Source organism: Arachis hypogaea, chromosome 2 (assembly GCF_003086295.3).
Source record: "Arachis hypogaea cultivar Tifrunner chromosome 2, arahy.Tifrunner.gnm2.J5K5, whole genome shotgun sequence".
NCBI lineage: Eukaryota > Viridiplantae > Streptophyta > Magnoliopsida > Fabales > Fabaceae > Arachis > Arachis hypogaea.
Window position 1 is genome coordinate 48,107,853 of NC_092037.1, and position 8,296 is coordinate 48,116,148.

General features: G+C 40.3%; 1 non-coding gene across 1 annotated transcript; it reads left to right on the forward strand.

Moving 5' to 3' along the window:
• Positions 1 to 2,056: 2,056 nt before the first annotated feature.
• On the forward strand, positions 2,057 to 2,164 carry LOC112765133 (small nucleolar RNA R71). Its single transcript, XR_003183531.1, has one exon. It is a non-coding gene; the product is annotated as a small nucleolar RNA R71 (small nucleolar RNA).
• The last annotated feature ends 6,132 nt before the right edge of the window (positions 2,165 to 8,296 follow it).

An 8,296-nucleotide genomic window follows, 5' to 3' on the forward strand; every position in this document is an offset into this window, starting at 1 on the left:
AACGCCGGGCTGGTGCCCATTTCTGGCGTTTAACGCCAGCTTCTTGCCCTTTCGTGGCGTTTAACGCCAGTCTGGTGCCCCTTTCTGGCGTTAAACACCCAGAATGGTGCCAGACTGGGCGTTAAACGCCCATGTGCTGCCCTTACTGGCGTTTAAACGCCAGCAAGGTTTTCCTTCAGGGTGTGCTGTTTTTCTTTCTGTTTTTCATTCTGTTTTTGCTTTTTCAATTGATTTTGTGACTTCCCATGATCATCAACCTACAGAAAACATAAAATAACAAGGGAAAATAGATAAATATAACATTGGATTGCCTCCCAACAAGCGCTTCTTTAATGTCAGTAGCTTGATAGTGGGCTCTCAATGAGCCTCACAAATACTCAGAGCAATGTTGGAACCTCCCAACACCAAACTTAGAGTTTGAATGTGGGGGTTCAACACCAAACTTAGAAGTTGGTTGTGGCCTCCTAACACCAAACTTAGAGTTTGACTGTCGGGGCTCTGTTTGACTCTGTTTTGAGAGAAGCTCTTCATGCTTCCTCTCCATGGTAATAGAGGGATATCCTTGAGCCTTAAACACAAGAGATTCTTCATTCACTTGAATGATCAATTATCCTCTGTCAACATCAATCACAGCCTTTGCTGTGGCTAGGAAGGGTCTGCCAAGGATGATGGATTCATCCATGCACTTCCCAGTCTCTAGGACTATAAAATCAGCAAGGATGTAATGGTCTTCAATCTTTACCAGAACATCCTCTACAAGTCCATAAGCTTGTTTTCTTGAATTGTCTGCCATCTCTAGTGAGATTCTTGCAGCTTGTACCTCAAAGATCCCTAGCTTCTCCATGACAGAGAGAGGCATGAGGTTTATGCTTGACCCTAGGTCACACAGAGCCTTCTTAAAGGTCATGGTGCCTACTGTACAAGGTATTGAGAACTTCCCAGGGTCCTATCTCTTTTGAGGTAATCTCTACCTAGTCAAGTCATCCAGTTCTTTGGTGAGCAAAGGGGGTTCATCCTCCCAAGTCTCATTACCAAATAACTTGTCATTTAGCTTCATGATTGCTCCAAGGTATTTAGCAACTTGCTCTTCAGTGACATCTTCATCCTCTTCAAAAGAAGAATACTCATCAGAGCTCATGAATGGCAAAAGTAAATCCAATGGAATCTCTATGGTCTCAGTGTGAGCCTCAGATTCCCATGGTTCCTCATTAGGGAACTCATTGGAAGCCAGTGGACGTCCATTGAGGTCTTCCTCAGTAGCGCTCACTGCCTCTTCCTCCTCTCCAAATTTGGCCATGTTAATGGCCTTGCACTCTCCTTTTGGATTCTCTTCTGTATTGCTTGGAAGAGTACTAGGAGGGAGTTCAATAACTTTCTTACTCAGCTGACCCACTTGTGCCTCCAAGTTTCTAATGGAGGACCTTGTTTTAGTTATGAAACTTTGAGTGGTTTTGATTAAATCAGAGACTATAGTTGCTAAGTCAGAGGATTTCTGCTTAGAATTATCTGTCTGTTGCTGAGAAGATGATGGAAAAGGCTTGCCATTGCTAAGCCTGTTTCTTCCACGATTATTGTTGTTGAAAACTTGTGGAGGTCTCTGTTGATCCTTACATGAGAGATTTGGATGATTTCTCCATGAAGGATTATAGGTGTTTCCATAGGATTCTCCCATGTAATTCACCTCTTCCATTGAAGGGTTCTCAGGATCATAAGCTTCTTCTTTAGATGAAGCGTCCTTAGTACTGCCTGATGTAGCTTGCATTCCAGACAGACATTGAGAAATCATATTGACTTGCTGAGTCAATATTTTGTTCTGAGCCAATATGGCATTCAGAGTATCAATCTCAAGAACTCCTTTCTTCTGATTCGTCCCATTGTTCACAGGATTCCTTTCAGAAGTGTACATGAATTGGTTATTTGCAACCATTTCAATGAGTTCTTGAGCTTCTGCAGGCGTCTTCTTCAGATGAAGAGATCCTCCAGCAAAGCTATCCAATGACATCATTGACAGTTCAGACAGACCATCATAGAAGATACCTATGATGCTCCATTCAAAAAGCATGTCAGACGGACATTTTCTGATCAATTGTTTGTATCTTTCCCAAGCTTCATAGAGGGATTCACCTTCCTTCTGTCTGAAGGTTTGGACTTTCACTCTAAGCTTACTCAATTTTTGAGGTGGAAAGAACTTTGCCAAGAAGGCATTGACTAGCTTTTCTCAAGAGTTCAGGCTTTCTTTAGGTTGTGAGTCCAACCATATCCTAGCTCTGTCTCTTACAGCAAAAGGGAATAGCATAAGTCTGTAGACCTCAGGGTCAACCCCATTGGTCTTGACAGTGTCACAGATTTGCAAGAATTCAGCTAAAAACTGATGAGGATCTTCCAATGGAAGTCCATGGAACTTGCAATTCTGTTGCATTAGAGAAACTAATTGAGGCTTAAGCTCAACGTTGTTTGCTCCAATGGCAGGGATAGAGATGCTTCTCCCATAAAAGTCGGGAGTAGGTGCAGTAAAGTCACCCAGCACCTTCCTTGCATTGTTGGCATTGTTGTTGTTTTCGGCTGCCATGGGTTCTTCTTCTTTGAAGATTTCTGTTAGGTCATCTACAGAGAGTTGTGCTTTAGCTTCTCTTAGCTTTCGCTTCAAGGTCCTTTCAGGTTCAGGGTCAGCCTCAACAAGAATGCTTTTGTCTTTGCTCCTGCTCATATGAAAGAGAAGAGAACAAGAAAAAATGGAATCCTCTATGTCACAGTATAGAGATTCCTTGAGGTGTCAGAGGAATAGAAGGAGGAGGTAGAAGAATTAGGATGTGAGAAGAAGGGAAGAATTTTCGAAAATAAGTTAAAAGATTTTGAAAAAGAATTTTGAAAATTAATTGATGATTTTTGAAAACTAAGATTGGGAAAGAAGTAAAGTGATTTTTGAAAAAGATTTTGAAATTAGAAATCAAAAAGATATGATTGAAAACTATTTTTGAAAAAGATGTGATTAAGAAGATATGATTGAAAAGATATAGTTTTAAAAAAATATGATTGAGAAGATATGATTTGGAAAAACAATTTAAAAAGATTTGATTTTTAAAATAATGACTTGGCTAACAAGAAAAGATATGATTCAAACATTAAACATTTCTCAACAGAAAAGGCAGCATACTTGAAATGTTGAATCAAATCATTAATTGTTAGCAAGTATTTTTGAAAATGGAAAGAAATTGATTTTGAAAATATATGATTGAAAAGATATGATTTGAAAAATATTTGATTTTGAAAATTTATGAAAACTTGAAAAAAATTTGAATTGAAAACAAAATCTTCCCTCTTGTGCCATCCTGGTGTTAAACGCCTAGAATGGTATACATTCTGGCGTTTAACGCCCAAAATGCTACCCTTTTCGGCGTTAAGCGCCCAGCCAGGTGCCCTGGCTGGCGTTTAAACGCCAGTTTTCCTTCTTCACTGGGCGTTTTGAACACTCAGCTTTTTCTGTGTAATTCCTCTGCTGTATGTTCTGAATCTTCAATTCTCTGTATTATTGACTTGAAAAGACACAAATTAAAAAATTTTTGGAATTTTTAATAATGAGGAATAATCAAAATGAAACTAAGATCAAATAACCAATGCATGCAAGACACCAAACTTGGAAGTTTGTATACTACTGACACTAACAAAATGAGAATGCATATGAGAAATAACAAAACATTCAAGACAAGAGAATTTAAAGATCAGAGCAAGTAAATCATCAAGAACAACTTGAAGATCACTGAAGACACATGAAAAATGCAAGAAGAACAGAAACATGCAATTGACACCAAACTTAAAATGAGACACTAGAATCAAACAAGAAATATTTTTGATTTTTATGATTTTGTAAATTTTTTTTTGTGCTTTTTCGAAAATTGAGTGGAAAAGAAAATAAAGAGATTCAAAATATTTAATAAAAATTCCAGGAATCATGCAATGTTTGTCTAAAGCTTTAGTCTAAAGGAATTAGACATGGCTAGCCAAGCTTCAGCAGGACATTGCATTCAAGAGCTCAATTGATGAAGATTAATCAGCTTTGGTGATGATGAAAACATCACCCTGAAACACTAGAAATCATTCTTAAAAATTTTGAAAAATACCTAATCTAAGCAACAAGATGAACCGTCAGTTGTCCAAACTCGAACAATCCCCGGCAATGGCGCCAAAAACTTGGTGCACGAAATTGTGATAATCAATGGCGCCACCAACATGGTACGCTCAATTGCAATCTCAACTCTTTATCACAACTTCGCACAACTAACTAGCAAGTGCACTGGGTCGTCCAAGTAATAAACCTTACGCGAGTAAGGGTCGATCCCACGGAGATTGTTGGTATGAAGCAAGCTATGGTCACCTTGTAAATCTCAGTCAGGCAGATTCAAATGGTTATGGATGATTTATGAATAAAGCATAAAATAAAGATAGAGATACTTATGTAATTCATTGGTGAGAATTTCAGATAAGCGTATGGAGATGCTTTGTCCCTTCCATCTCTCTGCTTTCCTACTGTCTTCATCCAATCCTTCTTACTCCTTTCCATGGCAAGCTGTATGTTGGGCATCACCATTGTCAATGGCTACAGTCTTTTCCTCTCATTGAAAATGTTCAACGCGCTCTATCACAGCACGGCTATTCAGCTATCGGTTCTCGATTATGTCGGAATAGAATCCAGTGATTCTTTTGCGTCTGTCACTAACGCCCCACAATCGCGAGTTTGAAGCTCGTCACAGTCATTCAATCCTTGAATCCTACTCAGAATACCACAGACAAGGTTTAGACCTTCCGGATTCTCTTGAATGCCGCCATCAATTATAGCTTATACCACGAACATTCTAATTAAGGAATCCAAGAGATAAACATTCGAGCCTTGTTTGCTTGTAGAACGGAAATGGTTGTCAGGCACGCGTTCATAAGTGAGAATGATGATGAGCATCACATAATCATCACATTCATCATGTTCTTGGGTGCGAATGAATATCTTAGAACAAGAACAAGCTGAATTGAATAGAAGAACAATAGTAATTGCATTAATACTCGAGGTACAACAGAGCTCCACACCTTAATCTATGGTGTGTAAAAACTCCACCGTTGAAAATACATAAGAACAAGGTCTAGGCATGGCTGAATGGCCAGCCCCCAAAACGTGATCAAAAGATTCAAAGATCTAAAGATCTGATCTAAGAACTAGACATCCAAAGATGAAAATACAATAGCAAAAGGTCCTATTTGTAGAGAACTAGTAGCCTAGGGTTTACAGAAATGAGTAAATGACATAAAAATCCACTTCCGGGCCCACTTGGTGTGTGCTTGGGCTGAGCATTGAAGCATTCTCGTGTAGAGACTCTTCTTGGAGTTAAACGCCAGCTTTTGTGCCAGTTTGGGCGTTTAACTCCCATTCTTGTGCCAGTTCCGGCGTTTTACGCCAGAATTCTTGAGCTGACTTGGAACGCCTATTTGGGCCATCAAATCTCGGACAAAGTATGGACTATTGTATTTTGCTGGAAAGCCCAGGATGTCTACTTTCCAACACAGTTGAGAGCACGCCAATTGGGCTTCTGTAGCTCCAGAAAATCCACTTCGAGTGCAGGGAGGTCAGAATCCAACAGCATCTGCAGTCCTTTTCAGCCTCTGAATCAGATTTTTGCTCAGGTCCCTCAATTTCAGCAACAAAATACCTGAAATCACAGAAAAACACACAAACTCATAGTAAAGTCCAGAAAAGTGAATTTCAACTAAAAACTAATAAAAATATAATAAAAACTAACTAAAACATACTAAAAACATACTAAAAATAATGCCAAAAAGCGTATAAATTATCCGCTCATCAAAGATCCTATGGAGTGCTTTAGCTCCTCAATATCTCTTCCTTGCCTTTGTTGCTCCTCCCTTATGGCTCTTTGGTCCTCTCTAATTTCATGGAGGATAATAGAGTGCTCTTGGTGCTCCATCCTTAGTTGCTCCATGTTGGAACTCAAATCTCCTAAAGAGGTGTTGAGTTGCTTCCAATAGTTGTGTGGAGGAAAATGCATCCCTTGAGGCATCTCAAGGATTTCTTGATAAGGAACTTCCTCATCCTCTTGTTGAGATCCATGAGTGGGCTCTCTTGTTTGCACCATCCTCTTTCTAGTGATGGGCTTTTGAGATGAATCTCTCCATCTCCAATGACTCAGAGTTGGAAGCAACTGCCTTCCCTTTCCTCTTCCTAGAGGTTTCTGTGGCCCTAGGTGCCATTAATGGTTATGGAAAAACAAAAAGCAAAGCCTTTTTTCCACACCAAACTTAAAAGGTTTGCTTATTCTCGAGCAGAAGAGGAAAGGAAGGAGGACAAGAAGAAGAAATAGAGGAGATGGAGTTGTGTAGGAAATCAGCCAATAGGGTTAAGTGTTGGAGATGTGTAAAATAGAAGGTGGTAAGGAGGGTTATTTATAGGGTAAGGGAGAAAGGGTAACCGTGTGGAGAATGGGTGGGTTTGGGGGGGAAATGGTTTGAATTTGAATGGTGAGGTAGGTGGGTGTTGGAGAATAGTGTTATGGAAAGGTGTGAAGAAGAGGGAGAGTGAGGTGGGGTAAGTGGGGATCCTGTGGGGTCCACAGATCCTGAGGTGTCAAAGAATTCTCATCCCTGCACCTTCTTGGTGTTTAAACGCCCACTGTGTGCCAAATTTGACATTAAATGCCAGTTCTGCTACCTTTCATGGCGTTAAACGCCATGCTGGTGCCCCTTTCTGGGGTTTAACGCCAGCCAGACACCAGACAGCCCTTTCTGGTGTTAAACGCCAGTCTGGCTACCAATTTTGGTGTTTAACGCCCAGATTGCTGCCAGGCTGGGCGTTAAATGCCCATTCTGCTATCCTTACTGCCGTTTAAACGCCAGTAAGCCTGTCCTCCAGGGTGTGCTACTTTTTATGTTGTTTTTCATTCTGCTTTAATTTTGTAGTTGTTTTTATGACTTCACATGATCATCAACCTAGAGAAAACTTAAATGAACATAAATAAATAAAATTGCGTTGCCTCTAAGAGCATGATTGTGGCCTTCCAATACCAAACTTAGTAGTTGAGTTTGGGGGCTCTGTCTGATTCTGTATTGAGAGAAGCTTTTTATTCTTCTTCTCCATATCTACAGAAGAAGATATTTGAGTCTTCGACACAAGGTAGTCCTCATTCAATTGAAGGACTAACTCTCCTCTGTCTACATCAATCACAGCCCTTACTGTGGCTAGGAAGGTTCTTCCAAGGATGATGGATTCATCCTCATCCTTCCCAGTGTGTAGGATTATGAAGTCAGCAGGGACGTAAAGGCCTCCAACCTTCACTAAGACATCCTCTACAAGTCCATAAGCTTGTTTCATTGATTTGTTTGCCATCTCTAGTGAGATTCTTGCAGCTTGTACCTCAAAGATCCCTAGTTTCTTGGTGCATGAAAATTGCAATCATAATTTTGCAATTCCGCACAACTAACCAGCAAGTGCACTGGGTCGTCCAAGTAATACCTTACGCGAGTAAGGGTCGATCCCACGGAGACTGTTGGCTTGAAGCAGCTATGGTTATCTTGTAACTCTTTGTTAGGATATCAATAATGGTTCTTAGTTTTATTTGCAAAAAATAAAAGAACATTAAATAAATACTTGTTATGCAGTAATTGAGAATGGGTTGGAGTTTTGCAGATGCTCTGTCTTCTGAATCTCTGCTTTCCTACTGTCTTCTTCTTCACGCACGCAAGGCTCCTTCCATGGCAAGCTGTATGTTGGTGGATCACCGTTGTCAATGGCTACCATCTGTCCTTTTTAGTGAAAAAGGTCCATATACATGGCTAATCATCTGTTGGTTCTCACTTGTGCTGGAATAGGATCCAGTGATCCTTTTGCATCTGTCACTACACCTAACATTCATGAGTTTGAAGCTCTTCACAGTCATCCCATCCCAAATCCTACTCGGAATACCACAGACAAGGTTTAGACTTTTTGGATCTCAAGAATACTGCCAATTGATTCAAGCTTATACCACAAAGATTCTGGTCTCACGAATTGAACACTGTTGTCAGAAGAGGCAGTAAAACTCGTGAACCAGGAACTGGTCCACGAAATTGTGATCTCAATGGCTCCAACAACTTGGTACGCACAATTGTAATATCACTATTTTTCACAACCTTACACAACTAACCAGCAAGTGTACTGGGTCGTCCAAGTAATAAACCTTACGTGAGTAAGGGTCGATCCCACGGAGATTGTTCGCTTGAAGCAAGCTATGGTCACCTTGTAAATCTCAGTCAGGCGGATTCA